The 16,594-nt window shown below is 40.4% G+C and overlaps 1 pseudogene; it reads left to right on the top strand.

Annotated features, from left to right (window-relative positions):
• Positions 1–1,888: 1,888 nt before the first annotated feature.
• On the top strand, positions 1,889–12,318 carry LOC129851559 (myosin-7B-like; annotated as a pseudogene).
• The last annotated feature ends 4,276 nt before the right edge of the window (positions 12,319–16,594 follow it).

Raw genomic sequence — 16,594 nt, 5'->3', positions numbered from 1 at the left:
TATATCTAACAGATGCCCAAGAAAGTTTAAGCCATCAACGCAACACCTCTCGCCCTCCCATGGCAGGAGATAGTGCTATCAACAAAGATGGCTGCCTTTTAATCCTAGATTCCCATGTAGACTTTGTTTTCTCCTATCGTCACAATGGAGCCCTGCACTCTCATACATGAGAAGATCTTAACCCTGTCATTTGTGTACTCTCTCTGTTTGTACTGTGTCTTAAAATGAGGAAATAAAAAATGTATCCCAATCACATTTTGGACACTTCTTCAGTACTGCTGTGGCTACAGCACTGGAACATGAAAGTGTGCTACTGTGCCTGTTTAACAATTAGATATTTCTAACAATGAATCTTTCATTCAGAAATGCTGGAATCTGGCTTTGTCAATTCTGGGACACTTTGAAATGTGTCTTCCGCATTTAACCCAACACCTCTGAATCAGAGAGGTGCGGGGGGCTGCCTTAATCAACATCCACGTATTCGGCGCTCGGGGAACAGTGGGTTAACTGCCTTGCTCAGGGGCATTGGGCACAACCTAATCCGAAAAACAATCAAAACAAACTGCAAACGCATCCAACAAGTTTGATGCATCCAACAAGCTTGATGCAGTCATTGCGTGCTAGGAATATGGGACCAAATACCTTTGACTAAATTTAATACACTATAAGTGAATTTCTCCAAATATGTATGACACCTTCAAATGGGGGGACAAGATACATAAAGTGCTTTCATTTCTAAAGGGTAAAACAGATAAGTATGAAAATACCACCAAATAAACATAAAATAAAACATTTGATCTCAAATCCAAAATGCTGGATTATAGAGCCAGATTGAAAGTTTTAGCTCCACTGTCCAAATAAATCCGCAGGGGAGTGTATATAATAGTGATGAGTGTCTATTCTGTATAATATAGGCCTACCTGACAATTGCTTTCACATGCAAAAATAACTGTAAATAATTGTTAATAAACTATTTAACTGTCAATGACTATGAGTTAACTATTGTGTAATAAGACAATTATTTAGAATAGATTTCAGGATGACACTTTTATAGACCTATCTGCTCAATTGCATTTTCACTTTTTAAACCTCTTGGGTTTACAAATTCGCAGGGACCTTAAGCAGATGATCAATAAAAACGTATTGTGTTTCAGTCTAGCTAATTGCAATTACGCATTTTCATCCTGCATCAAGTAGATTGTGGTTCCACAGCTAACAATGACTCCAACGTGTATAAAAGCACGCTCAATCATATTGTATTTCTGTCTACCACATCTCCATATGTACCCTACATAAAACAACACAGCTATAAAAATAACCCTCGAGTTAACTAAAATATTTAAACGTTGCTTTCCTTTTGTGTCAATTGAGACACGGGGTCACCACCAATAGGCGATGGAGGAGGAATATGCTAATTAGGGACGGGTCTACTCTGACAGTGACCTTGAGAAAGACAATAAAACGAGCACAAACCTCTAATAATAGTAATCATGTTGTGTGCACCCTGAGGTCAGTTTACAACTTCCAACTCGTCTGTTTTTGTTGTTGTTGTTTTTTGTCTCTACGCACCGGTACAATATCCATGTGTAGTTGTTTCTCATGTTTAATTTGTCATACAATGTATTTATTCTTGCTAAAAAACGTATCTTGATATTTCTGTTCTGCTAAAACAACTTTTTCGTATATTGTCAAGAATGGATATACTCGTTATATTACGCGCGAATTGTAAATGTTGATGTCTTCACTATACATCTACAATATATAAAATAGTAAAATAAGAAAAACCCTTGAATCAGGAACAAATGTAACACAATAATACAAAGGAGTTTGATAAATCTCTCCTGTCAGTGCGTCGAGTACGTCTGCGTGTGGAGTTGATGGTGCCATCATGTCCTGCTTTGATGCGAATAAGTTCGGAGGGGCTGGTCCTTTTCTACGAAAAACTGATCTGGAGTTGCTGGCTGCGCAAATCATCTCGTTTGATGGTAAAACGCGAGCATGGGTTCGAGACGAAAAGGAGGCTTACATTGAGGATGAGAACAAGCAGCTCGACGGAGACAATGTTATCGTTGAGACCAAAGATAGAAGAAAGGTGAGTGCTGCGCTCAGGGGTTTGACACTACAGTTGACACACAATCAGAAAATAATACCATGCATCAACCCTTCATTTCTTTGCAAGTGTTTATAGATAGAATAAAATACTAATAATATATATAATATAATCATTTATTTTGATACATCACTATGAATTGTTTTTAATAATAAAATGGTATATAGTTTGCAGTGACTGAATATGATATGATAGCAGAATATATATGACAACAGAAGCAGACCTTCCCAGTTCACCCTTGCCCATTGCACCAGTCTCACTGCATTGCCTCTTCCTCCTTCCTCTTCCCAGCTCTACAGTCTCTTACAGTGAAAGAGGAGGACATCCAGCAAATGAATCCTCCTAAGTTTGACATGATAAAGGACATGGCCATGCTGACACACCTAAACAAGGCCTCTGTGCTCTGTCAATTATCTACAGTACACACCGGCTCATTCAAGGGATTTTCTTAATTTTTTACTATTTTCTACATTGTAGAATAATAGTAAAGACATCAAAACTATGAATAACACATATGGAATCATGTAGAAACCAAAAAACTGTTAAACAAGTTACCCTTTGCCTTGATGGCAGCTTTGCACACTTGGCATTCTCTCAACCAGCTTCACGAGGTAGTCACCTGGAATGCATTTCAATTAACAGGTGTGCCTTGTTAAAAGTTCATTTATGGAATTTCTTTCCTTCTTAATGCTTTTGAGCCAATCAGTTGTGTTGTGACAAGGTAAGGGTGGTATTATGGCAAGAACAGCTCAAATAAGCAAAGAGAAACAACAGTTTCTTCAAGTGCAGTCACAAAAACCATCAAGCGCTATATGAAACTGGCTCTCATGATGACCACCACAGGAAAGGAAGACCCAGAGTTACCTCTGCTGCAGAGGATACGTTCATTAGAGTTACCAGCCTCAGAAATTGCAGCCCAAATAAATGCTTCACAGAGTTCAAGTAACAGACACATCTCAACTTCAACTGTTCAGAGGAAACTGTGTGAATCAGGCCTTCATGGTTGAATTTCTGCAAAGAACACTACTAAAGGACATAAATAATAAGAATATAATTGCTTGGGCAAGGAAACACGCGCAATGGAAATATGTCCTTTGGTCTGATGAGTCCAAATTTGAGATTTTTGGTTCCAACCGCTGCGTCTTTGTGAGATGCAGAGTAGGTGAACAGATGATCTCCTCATGTATGGTTCCCACTGTGAAGCATGGAGGAGGAGTTGTGATGGTGTGGGTGTGCTTTGCTGGGGACAATGTCAGTGATTTATTTAGAATTCAAGGCTCACTTAACCAGCATGGCGACCACAGCATTCTGCAGCGATACGCCATCCCATCTGGTTTGCGTTAGTGGGACTATCATTTGTTTTTCAAAAGAACAATGACCCACACCTCCAGGCTGTGTAAGGGTTATTTGACCAAGAAGGAGAGTAATGGACTAACAAACTCCAGACAGTAATGGAATATGACTTGACTCAATTAAAGCTTTACCAAAATACATGGTGACGTAGCACTACACTACACGTAGCACGTACACAAGCCTTTCGTAACAGCTTACTCTGTATCATATCTGAACAGATCATGAGAATCAGTCCATGTTCATTTAACCTTGAGTTAATTAAGAACAAATTCTTACTTACAATGACAGCCTACCAGGGAAGAGTGGGTTAACTGCCTTGTTCAGGGGCAGAACAACAGGTTTTTACCTTGTCAGCTTGGGGATTTGATCCAGCAGCCTTCAGTTATTGGCTCAATGCTCTAACGATTAGGCTTCCTGCCGCCCCACCAATCACATAATTAAATCCATGTCAGAAAGTTTTGTTGTAATTACTGTTACAGTATACCCTGTATAATTTGCTGATATTTCACATACTACTACTAAAGCAGAAGTAAGTTAAATTGTGACGTTCACCTTGGGAGAAATCTTACAGTATTCAGCATCCAAACACAGCCACTGTTATAGCATTTTTCTACAAAACAATATATACAGTTGAAGTCGGAAGTTTACATACACTTAGGTTGGAGTCATCAAAACTCATTTTTCAAGCACTCCACAAATTTCTTGTTAATAAACTATAGTTTTGGCAAGTCGGTTAGGACATCTACTTTGTGCATGACACAAGTACATTTTCAGATTATTTCACTTATAATTCACTGTATCACAATTCCAGTGAGTCAGAAGTGTACATACATTAAGTTGAGTGTGCCTTTAAACAGCTTGGAAAATTCCAGAAAATAATGTCATGGCTTTAGAAGCTTCTGATAGGCTAATTGACATCATTTGAGTCGATTGGAGGTGTACCTGTGGATGTATTTCAAGGCCTACCTTCAAACTCAGTGCCTCTTTGCTTAACATCATGGGAAAATCAAAACAAATCAGCCAAGACCTCAGAAAAATAATTGCAGACCCCTACAAGTCTGGTTCATCCTTGGGAGCAATTTCCAAATGCCTGAAGGTACCCTGTTCATCTGTACAAACAATAGTACGCAAGTATAAACACCATTGGACCTCACAGCCGTCATACCGCTCAGGAAGGAGACGCGTTCTGTCTCCTGGAGATGAACGTACTTAGGTGCGAAAAATGCAAATCAATCCCAGAACATTTACATTTACATTACATTTAAGTCATTTAGCAGACGCTCTTATCCAGAGCGACGTACAAATTGGAAAGTTCATACATATTCATCCTGGTCCCCCCGTGGGGAATGAACCCACAACCCTGGCGTTGCAAGCGCCATGCTCTACCAACTGAGCCACACGGGACCGTATTGTGGCAGACCAGGGGGTTTGGTCAAGACGTTTTACACAGATCAGACACAGACAGAGTATGATTAGCTCGGTTTCAAGGGTGTTTATTAAATAATAAGTCATAAGAAAAGGATAGGTCTCCCCCATGAGAGCCTCTTCTGGGCTCCGGTTCTTGCTGTATCCTGTTTTGCACACAAACTCCCTCGGGCACCGTCTCCAACTACACAGAAGTCACCTTACTTCCGCCAGTCCTCCCTGTATGCTGCCCTTCTGGCAGCTTTATGGGCCTTGCACAGCTGGTAAGCATTCCGCACTTGATTACTCACCAGCTACCAATCAGCCCCAATTAGTCCTGTCCGGAGAGCCCGTCAAGACCCGGCACGTCCAGTAGATGGAGCCACCTCCTCGTGATGTATACTCCATCTGTTACCAGGCCTCGACGAGTCTTCCCCTGGTGGCTGACCTGCTGTACGCCACTATATATATATATATATATATATATATTATGTGTTACATCTCAAGATGTGAAAACAGGAGTTTGTTTGGTACTCGTTTTTGTTTCAGAGAGAACATTCTGGTATTTTTTCTTTGACTGCAGTTTAAGCCGTAATTTTCTTGATTTGTGCATTTTTTAAACCTGTTTTATGCACACTTTTCCTTTCCCCACACTCCTATAGCGGAGAATCTGGTGCTGGCAAGGCAAAACTGCCAACCCCAAATGTGTCATTCAGTATTTTGCCACTGTAGCAGCTTTTGGGGAAGCAGCTGCTAAAAAAGGAGTAAGGTCAATATGGCATTCTGAATTTTGTTTCCCTCCCCCTTTTAAAAATGTTTTGGTGTTTTTTTGTCATAAGAACTCACTCAATGTTTTCCCTATTCCTTTATGGTGTCTTGGTCATACTCCATCATTGAGCATCTAAAAAGTGAATGTACATTTTCATTCTTACTGTCCTTTGTGGCTCAAAGTCTGCTCTTATTTGTCATGTGTACAGCCCTCTTTTGTTACTGCTTGTTATATTTCAATTATTTTAATGATTTTTTTTATTCATTCAAGTCTTACAAGTCTTTCCTTTTTGAAACAGTCTGTTGTTATCAACATCGTTACAGCCCCACCATTTACATTTTCTTCTCACTCCCTATTTAGATTTTCCTCTTTAAACTTATAAAAATTTATAAAAAGTTTAAAGAGGAAAATCTAAATCAAAAATCTAAATAGGGAGTGAAGAAAATGTAAATGGTGGGGCTGTAACGATGTTAATAACAGACTGTTTAAAAAAAAAAAAAAAAATGTTTTTGCTGTGTCATCATAGGGTATTGTGTGTAGATTGATGAGGGGAAAAAACAATTGAATCCATTTTAGAATAAGGCTTTAACGTAACAAAATGTGGAAAAAGTCAAGGGGTCTGAATACTTTCCGAATGCACTGTATGCCCATGATTTATTGTTTATTTTATTTAACTATGATTTCTTTACTTTTAGATTTTCTGGAAAATCCAGAGTGATATTTCAATAACCTGGGGAGAGGAGCTACCATATCTACTATCAGATCATGTCTCAGAAGAAACCAGAACTTATTGTTAAATTAGGATCAAATCCAATACTACTCAGAAAGTGCTGCAGTGTTTGTTGACGCAATCACATGAGTTTTGATTGACAAAGATACTCTCCTCCACAGGCTGAAGGCACTGAAAGTAAAGGGGACTACCAATTTGAGACATTGCACTAAAGTGGACTGACTATTGTCTAATAGTCAAGACATACATAGAGACCAGATCAGGACCATATACATTGTATCCTCCAACCAACAGATTGTTATGCTTGTGTGCGTCTCATCATGAACATCTTCTGTATGTTTGTCCAGGTGCTGACAAAGCCTCCTCCCTAATGGAAGTCAGTTCAGCTGACCTCATCAAGGGGCTCCTGTACCCCAGTGTGAAGGTAGGGAACGAGTATGTGGTAAAGGTACAGAGCGTCGAACACCCCCACATAGTCAAAGGACATTAATCAACTGCATCTGTACGGTGAATTTAGGTTAATTTGTGTTCATTTAGCTCCGTGATTAGCATTCCAGCAGGGATAGGTTCTTAATCAATCAAATACTCAACACATCACAGACCATAGAATCTGCTATCCAAGCAACAGGGAGTACCCATGCGAATGACAGCTGTGTACCCTGTGTGTACCCTGTGTGTGTGTGTGCATACAGTTGAAGTCGGAAGTTTACATACACCTTAGCCAAATACATTTAAACTCAGTTTTTCACAATTCCTGACATTTAATCCTAGTAAAAATTCCCTGTCTTAGGTCAGTTAGGATCACCACTTTGTTTTAAGAATGTGACGTTTCAGAATAATTGAAGAGAGAATGATTTATTTCACATTCCCAGTGGGTCAGAAGTTGACATACACTCAATTAGTATTTGTTAGTATTGCAGCAAAGCGCTGCCACCCCCGTGCTTCACGGTTGGGATGGTGTTCTTCGGCTTGCAAGCCTCCCCCTTTTTCCTCCAAACATAACAATGGTCATTATGGCCAAACAGTTCTATTTTTGTTTCATCAGACCAGAGGACATTTCTCCAAAAAGTACAAACTTTGTCCCCATGTGCAGTTGCAAACCGTAGTCTGGCTTTTTTATGGCGGTTCTGGAGCAGTGGCTTCTTCCTTGCTGAGCGGCCTTTCAGGTTATGACGATATAGGACTCGTTTTACTGTGGATATTGATACTTTTGTACCTGTTTCCTCCAGCATCTTCACAAGGTCCTTTGCTGGTGTTCTGGGATTTATTTGCACTTTTCGCACCAAAGTACGTTCATCTCCAGGAGACAGAACGCGTCTCCTTCCTGAGCGGTATGACGGCTGTGAGGTCCCATGGTGTTTATACTTGCGTACTATTGTTTGTACAGATAAACGGGGTACCTTCAGGCGTTTGGAAATTGCTCCCAAGGATGAACCAGACTTGTGGAGGTCTACAATTATTTTTCTGAGGTCTTGGCTGATTTGTTTTGATTTTCCCATGATGGCAAGCAAAGAGGCACTGAGTTTGAAGGTAGGCCTTGAAATACATCCACAGGTACACCTGCAATTGACTCAAATTATGTCAATTAGCCTATCAGAAGCTTCTAAAGCCATGACATACTTTTCTGGAATTTTCCAAGCTGTTTAAAGGCACAGTCAACTAAGTGTATGTAAACTTCTGACTCACTGGAATTGTGACACAGTGAATTATAAGTTAAATAATCTGTCTTGTAACAATTGTTGGAAAAATTACTTGTGTCATGCACAAAGTAGATGTCCTAACCGACTTGCCAAAACTATAGTTTGTTAACAAGAAATTTGTGGAGTGGTTGAAAAACTTGTATTAGTGACTCCAACCTAAGTGTATGTAAACTTCTGACTTCAACTGTATAAGGTTGGGTGCTGTAGGTTAACTATTCCGTTGAAGCTCTAGCCAAAGCCACTTATGGTCGCATGTTGACATGGCTGGTGGGACGCATTATCAAGACCCTGTACACATCCCTGCCTTGCCAATTCTTCATAGGAGTGCTGGAAATAGCTGGCTTTGATCTTTGATGTAGGTCTATCCATGCCACAGTTTTCACAGGGTGACATCTTTTGAGGCAATTCACAAACAAACATCTTTCTACCTGGATCTTCCACTGCTAGTTAGCAGAAAACAGACGGTTCGTCATTTGGGTGTGGTCTGTTAATGTTTACATAATTTTTAAGCTTCATATCACAAGACTAAAATCTGAAGTGCTTTATGCATTCTTAAAATCCAAGGATTTTATTCCACTCTATATGTAGTCCGTCATTGTACATAATAATTTGTTCTTAGCTGACTTGCCTAGTTAAATAAAGGTTAAATAAAAAAATATATACAAAAATATGCTTATTCTGAACCCATGTCCCTTTCATTTCAGCTCAACAGCTTTAAGCAGCTGTGCATCAACTTCCCCAATGGGAATCTGCAACAGTATTTCAACCACCACATGTTCATCCTGGAGCAGGAGGAGTACAAACAGGAGGGCATTGAGTGGACCTTCATGGACTTCGGGCTCAACCTACAGGCTGGCATTGACCTCATAGAGAATGTATGGGGAACAACCACTTCTCAAAAACATTGCACTGACATCCCACCTCAGATGAGGTATTGAACCTAAGGATGTGTTTGCTTGCTGATATGTTTTATGATAAGAACCTCTATCTGTTTGCAGGATTTGTTTTATGTATTGTAATGTGTTTGATTGCATGATGCATCTCAGATTCACTATCTGTACTGTATGTTAAGTTGAGCCTTGTTTCTCCAGCCCCTGTGGGATCATGTCCATCCTTGAAGATGAGTGCATGTCACAGGAAGGCCAAACAGATCATCAAGGACAACAACCACCCGAGCCACTGCCTGTTCACCCCGCTACCATCCAGAAGGCGAGGTCAGTACAAGGGCATCAAAACTGGGACTGAGAGACTGAAAAATAGCTTCTATCTCAAGGCCATCAGACTGTTAAACAGCCATCACTAACACAGTGAGGCTGCTGCCTACATACAAATCATTAGCTACTTTAATAAATGGATCACTAGTCACTTTAATAATTCCACTTGAATGTTTACATATCTTGCATTACTCATCTCATATGTATGTGCTGTATTTTATACCATCTATTGCATTTTGCCTATACCACTCGGTCATTGCTCATCCATATATTTATATGTATATATTCTTATTCCATTCCTTTACTTAGATATGTGTGTATTAGGTAGTTGTTGTGCAATTGTTAGATCACTTGTTAGATATTGCTGCACTGTCGGAACTAGAAGCACAAGCGTTTCGCTACACTCACAATAACATCTGCTAACCATGTGTATGTGACCAATAAAAATTGATTGAATTTGTTCCCCAAGGCGACAGACAACGGCTTTAAAGCCAAGTTATACGCAACCATATTGGAAAGTCAGCTAATTTCCAGAAGCCACAACCTGATAAGAAGCGCAAGTACGAGGCACACTATGAGATGATGCACCACGCTGAAGTGGTAAGTATGTAACAATGGTATACTATTGTATTACTTTAGATAGTGTTATTTGATATAACTTCCATAATGACATGTCTTAGAGAAGTAATAATTTTTTTTTTCAATTGAAGTTTGTTTCTTAACAATACAATTGGCACAAAGCAATCAAATGTATTTATAAAGCCATTTTAACATCAGCAGATGTCAAAATGCTTATACAGAATCCCAGCCTAAAACCCCAAGCAGCAATCAATGCAGACAAACAGTATAGGTTTCATTTTTCACCCACAATTCGCAACTCTCAATATGACTCTTTTGGCAGTAGTTAGAGCAACTTTTAGCCACATGTGCTTCCCAATCCATCAATATCAGTGATATTCAGTAAAAGCAGAGCAGGATTTTGTGGTACCGAGTATCTCATTTCTATACCAGAAAACCATGTGTCCTCCTATTTTCGATTTAGGGTGCATAGTAATTATCTTGTACTCCATATGAAAACAGAAACTATTAAGACTTTAATGGTTGACTTCATCCTGACACTCCAGGTACCGTACAACATCATTGGCTGCTTGGATAAAACAATGACCTGTTGAATAAGACGGTGGTGTTGTGCTTCCAGAAGCCCTCCAACAAGCTGCTGGCCTGCCTCTATAAGAACTATGTTGGCTCTGACTCAGACCAAATGACTGGAGGCAAGGAGAAGAGAAAGAAGAATGCCTCGTCCCAGTGTGTCACAGCTACATAAGGTGAGAGGGACAACTTCATCTGTTGGCAAGTTGCTCGCAAAGTATATCATATAGCTAATATAATGCAATCATGCTAGTTTATACTTTATCTAGTAGACAGTGAAACTATACTAGTATTCCAATTTAATAAACAAGCAGAAAGTGCATAGCTAGTTAGGCAGTGAAGCTGATTCTACTTTGAGAGATAATCTATCCAGTGCTGAGAAGGAGACAGTTAAGACTTGTAGTGATGTTTAGGGAAATTATCACATGAACATCACTTTAAGTCTCTGCTTGCTCCACTCTCATATGCATCACATACTGTTTCCTCCTTGAAGTCAATGGAAGAGCTTCAGCTGTGCACAACAACAGAAGGAGAGCATATTTTCATTAACTGCAGCAAGAACTTAGATATTGACTAGTTTATTTTGAAAACACTATATCCACACATTTTTCTCATTTGTGTTTATTCATCAGAAAGTATTGCTTATGGGTACCTTCATGTGTTTGTAAAATATTCTTATTCTCAGACTTTTAATTAATAGATTTTAGATGTGTATGAAAATGTGTTTTTTGCAAAACGCTATATATCCATTGTTTAGCTGAAATGGAATGTTTGTATCCTGTATATTTGACTGTGATATGTGGTTGTCTCACCTAGATTATCAGGAATCAAGGTAAGACCCAAGTGCAGGGGCAAGCAAACGACAGGTCAAGGCAGGCAGGGGTCAATAATCCAGAGCAGAGGCCAAGATACAGAACGACAGGCAGGCTCAGGGTCAGGTCAGGCAGAGGTCGGTATCCATAGGTGGAGCAAAGGTATAGGATGGCAGGCAGGCTCAGGGTCAGAGAGGCAGTGGTCAGGCAGGCGGGTACAGGGTCAGGACAGGCAAGGGTCAAAAACCAGGAGGATGAGAAAAAGAGACTGGGGAAAAACAGGAGCTGAGACAAAACGCTGGTAGGCTTGAACAAACAAGACAAGACGAACTACCCAGGGGATAAGTGGGGAAGATGGGCGACACCTGGAGGGGGTGGAGACAAGCACAAGGACAGGTGAAACAGATCAGGTCGTGACATAGATAAATGCACTTACTTTATGTCAATCTGAATAAGAATCTGAACAAGCTGATGACTAACCTCTGCTGCACTCACTTTGTCCTTAGCCTTATCCCCAACGAGACCAATACTCCAGGTACAGCATTCAACTGAGATCCAATGAATTCTGAGTGCCTAGGAAATCGTAGGAACATATGTTATTTACTGTAAGTGCTCCAGAGAGCGTTTTCTCTCTGATTGATAAACCCCTCTCCCCCGGTCCTCTGTAGTGATCATGGATGCCTTCTTGAAGCTGCACCAGCTTCGCTGGAACGGTTTGCTGGAGGGTGTCAGGATCTGCAGGAAGAGATTTCCAAACCACATAATCTATGCAGAGTTCAAACAGTGGTGAGTGTGATGACACACTTTCATTCCCACAACACACATATAAAAATAAAATTTGAATAAATCATATACAATGTTTTCTTTTTACTCACAGCTATCGCATCCTGAACCCACATGCCATCCCTGATGATGCGTTTGTGGACAGCAGGAAAGCAACAGAGAAACTGCTCGGGTCCCTCGAGGTCGACCACAACCAGTACAAGTTTGGACACACTAAGGTAGAAGGCTGAGGCTTTACATGTGTGTTTGGTCAATTAATCACATAAACACACATTGGATCTATAGGCAAATTAAGTTGTATAGTGGCTTGCTAAAGTATTCCCCCCTTGTCATTTTTCCTATTTTGTTGCCTTACAACCTGGAAATAAAATACACTGCTCAAAAAAATAAAGGGAACACTTAAACAACACAATGTAACTCCAAGTCAATCACACTTCTGTGAAATCGAACTGTCCACTTAGGAAGCAACACTGATTGACAATAAATTTCACATGCTGTTGTGCAAATGGAATAGACATAAGGTGGAAATTATAGGCAATTAGCAAGCCACCCCCAAAAAAGGAGTGATTCTGCAGGTGGTGACCACAGACCACTTCTCAGTTCCTATGCTTCCTGGCTGATGTTTTGGTCACTTTTGAATGCTGGCGGTGCTCTCACTCTAGTGGTAGCATGAGACGGAGTCTACAACCCACACAAGTGGCTCAGGTAGTGCAGTTCATCCAGGATGGCACATCAATGCGAGCTGTGGCAAAAAGGTTTGCTGTGTCTGTCAGCGTAGTGTCCAGAGCATGGAGGCGCTACCAGGAGACAGGCGAGTACATCAGGAGACGTGGAGGAGGCCGTAGGAGGGCAACAACCCAGCAGCAGGACCGCTACCTCCGCCTTTGTGCAAGGAGGAGCACTGCCAGAGCCCTGCAAAATGACTTCCAGCAGGCCACAAATGTTATTTTTTTGAGCAGTGTATGTTGCATTATCTAAACAATGACTTAGGTAAGATTAGTAAATTATCCTTATGTCTGACCTTATCATGTAGGAGCGCCCCTTTCATTCTCTTTATGTCCAATTCTCTCTGGGGCATTCGTTCATGTCTATCCTCTCTCAATTCTCTGTCAAGTGTCTTATTTACTTTAAGAGTTATCTGTGCTGCTTTGTATGGTCTTAGATATATATATATATATATATATATATGTGCTTGTCTATGTAAACAGTAACCTTTCACTACTTTCTTATTTCACAGGCACTGGTCAATGCTACTATTTCGGCCTGCTGTGTCAAATAATTTCTGGGCAATGTTTCCGTGTTTAACACCTAAGTTCCTTAGACCAACTAAGTTTTCATTCCCCCTTTTGTCTCCCCTCAGTAACCGTCACCCAGTCTGTGTCACTCCTATCTTGCTGATTTCCTGCCCCCCCCCCCCCCCCCCCCCCCCTTCCCCACCTTCTCCTCTCTGCTCCCAAACCTTCAAGGTCTCCGCAGTGCGGGGAGAACTCCTTCGTCTGCCCTTTCTCCTATTTGTCTGTCGCACTTTCTCATAACAGTCTGTCAATCATATGGGTTGTTGCCAAATCTTGACTAAGTGTCTTACTGTCTGAACTTATAGAATTTGGAAAAATTACCTGTCTATGGTGGTCATCTCCAAAGTAATTACATAGGTTGATTAAGGTTATCTCTGTGTTCTCAATAATTCGGAATCACCACAGATGTCATAGAACTATAAACTCATTCATAATTATCAATTACTCAATTTACCTTAACATCAGTATCACAAATGACCTCTAATTCATTATCCAAATGGCCCTCCCATGGGGCTGATCAGACCACAAGGGAAAGCCATGATAGAGGTCAAGAGTCATACCACCCTTTTACAGTCGTTTTCCATACTGTAACGACCCTGGGTTATATATACTATATTACTACTATATAATACTATATTAGACAACAGGGAACCTGTTGTATCCCAGGTTCCCAGTACATTCCCTAATCAAAATAATTCACGTGTTTAATTAAAACTCAGAAAATAAAACTTCTCATATTCCACATGTGTTTACCCCTTTTAGATATCGTTTCTCTAGGAAAATGGAAATCTCCTCAAACTCAAATGCTAAAAACAAACATATCCAGGCCTTTGCAATTTTGTAGAAACATGCATCTGTCTCACTCGCTCCCTTTAAGATAACAGCCCCGGAAAACATTTCCAAAGAAAGACAATGAAGCATTCCTTTTCCCAGAAAAACAACTTTGTCAGACTACCCGGACTCAGAAATCCAACTGTTGGCTACAAACACAACCTAATAATCATTCCATTGTACTCCTTCCAATCATTAGTTTTACATTTCCTCAATGGTCATATGTTAAAATCATTCAGTCCGTTTGCAGACAGTCTCCCAAAATTCTTAATAGGAATATCCTGCCATTAGATACCCACAACTGTGATTAACGTGCACTGTCTTTTTAAAATAAAATTAACTAACCTGCAATCCCCTTTACCGACCGGACATGGTTCCACGTAATGGAAACAGATTATAATGTTTAGAATACGTTAACTTCCTCTTCAAATTCACTGGTGTTACCTAAACAATCAAACCAAAAATCAATAACCGGGAACTATCACAACTTTTACGATTCAATTATTCAGACCTCACCTCCCTCTCTTACAGCCAAATATAGCCCAGTGAGCCCCACCAACCAGTGAATCCCACCTAGCAATTTTGTTGCTAGATTTAGCATCTTTTCAGACTACCCTGACAAATTTAGCTACTTTTTGAAAATGTATTTGGAACTTTTAGCAACTTTTTAAAAGTGACTCAAAGCTATAATGCACGCATTTTCCCTCTAAATGACACAAACAATTTTCTCTGTCCCACCCTCAGTCACAACCTCATTGCCTGGCTGCAAAAGTGCATTGTGAGTGACGTCAGCAGCAGGCGCTCAGCCCGTACCCAGGAAGCAGCATGTTCAGCAAACTGCAAATCATTGTTGGCTGACTGCAGCAGCAGTGGTACATGTTCAACAAGCCAAACCCAATGAATATAGTTGGTCACTAATGTTTGATCTTGAACAGACCTTACAACATCAATCAACATCTCTCAATCAAAATTGTACTGCCAGATGTACAGAAAAGAGTAGGAGTCTGTACCTGAACAAATGTCAAATCAATTTGAGTAACGCTATTGTATATTCTACGTAATGACGCAGTTTCACGTTATCACTCAATGACATCACAACGTCATTAAGCAACAAATCAACCTTCCTCCAGCCATTTACCCAGAAAATGAGTTGGTAACACTGCAACCAACTCTTATTCCTGCCTCTAGGCAAAAATATACCCCCTACTCAGATTGAGTTCTGCTTTAATTCTATCGTAAAATAGAACAAACAAACTTTCCAACTTTCTCTACTCCAAAATTTAAAAGTACCATGTACTCCGCTAAATTTATAACGTATGTCAGTCAATCCATAACAATAAAAACATTTCGATGGGCACAACTCTATCGTAATTATCTCTCCGTTATTCTTTAGAATTCATTAGATTTAGGTAACTGTCTCTTCTATGATTCAGTAATTTAAATACGACTCCAGTCTCAATACATTATTCCATCAGATCATTTAGGCAACACAACGTATTACATCAAAATTGACTCGCTATTATTTAGAATGAATTAGTCTTTCAATTTAACCTAAACAATCTCTTAAAACGTTCAGTTTATCTTAAACAAACACTAACAACCGTAATCTTCCAGGCAAAACCTATCATTGGTTGTATTACAATCATAATGAATTTCAGTCTATCGGTGCATAGGCTGAGATACGAACCCTGGACCAACAGCACTATTTAAAAGATGGAGGCGCAAATAACCCGATTTATTATAATTGTCTGTAGTCGTAGCTCTGGCCCGTACTGCCGAGACAATTCCCAGAAAACATCCCTAATTTAAATTTAAAGGCTTGACTTTCTCCCTTCCTTTTTAAAATATGTCCTGCTCTTTCCTGCAATTTCCCCAAGAGTAGCAAGAAATATTCGACTCCTGTCTGTCCCCTCTCTCTCTCTGTCTACAGCCCCCTGTCCTGGGGTCCCATCTCCTTTTACAGCCGCTCAATCCTTTCCTACTGACCTTTTTCTGTCTCATCTCCATATCTCTTATGTATTACATTTACATTTAAGTCATTTAGCAGACGCTCTTATCCAGAGCGACTTACAAATTGGTGCATTCACCTTAAGATATCCAGTGGAACAGCCACTTTACAATAGTGCATCTAAATATTTTAAGGGGGGGGGGGGGTCAGAAGGATTACTTTATCCTATCCTAGGTATTCCTTAAAGAGGTGGGGTTTCAGGTGTCTCCGGAAGGTGGTGATTGACTCCGCTGTCCTGGCGTCGTGAGGGAGTTTGTTCCACCATTGGGTTGCCAGAGCAGCGAACAGTTTTGACTGGGCTGAGCGGGAACTGTACTTCCTCAGAGGTAGGGAGGTGAGCAGGCCAGAGGTGGATGAACGCAGTGCCCTAGTTTGGGTGTAGGGCCTGATCAGAGCCTGAAGGTACGGAGGTGCCGTTCCCCTCACAGCTCCGTAG

This window comes from Salvelinus fontinalis, chromosome 3, assembly GCF_029448725.1.
Source record: "Salvelinus fontinalis isolate EN_2023a chromosome 3, ASM2944872v1, whole genome shotgun sequence".
Taxonomy (NCBI): Eukaryota; Metazoa; Chordata; class Actinopteri; order Salmoniformes; family Salmonidae; genus Salvelinus; species Salvelinus fontinalis.
Note: the sequence above shows the minus strand (reverse complement) of the source record. Positions and strands in the feature narration are given on the sequence as shown.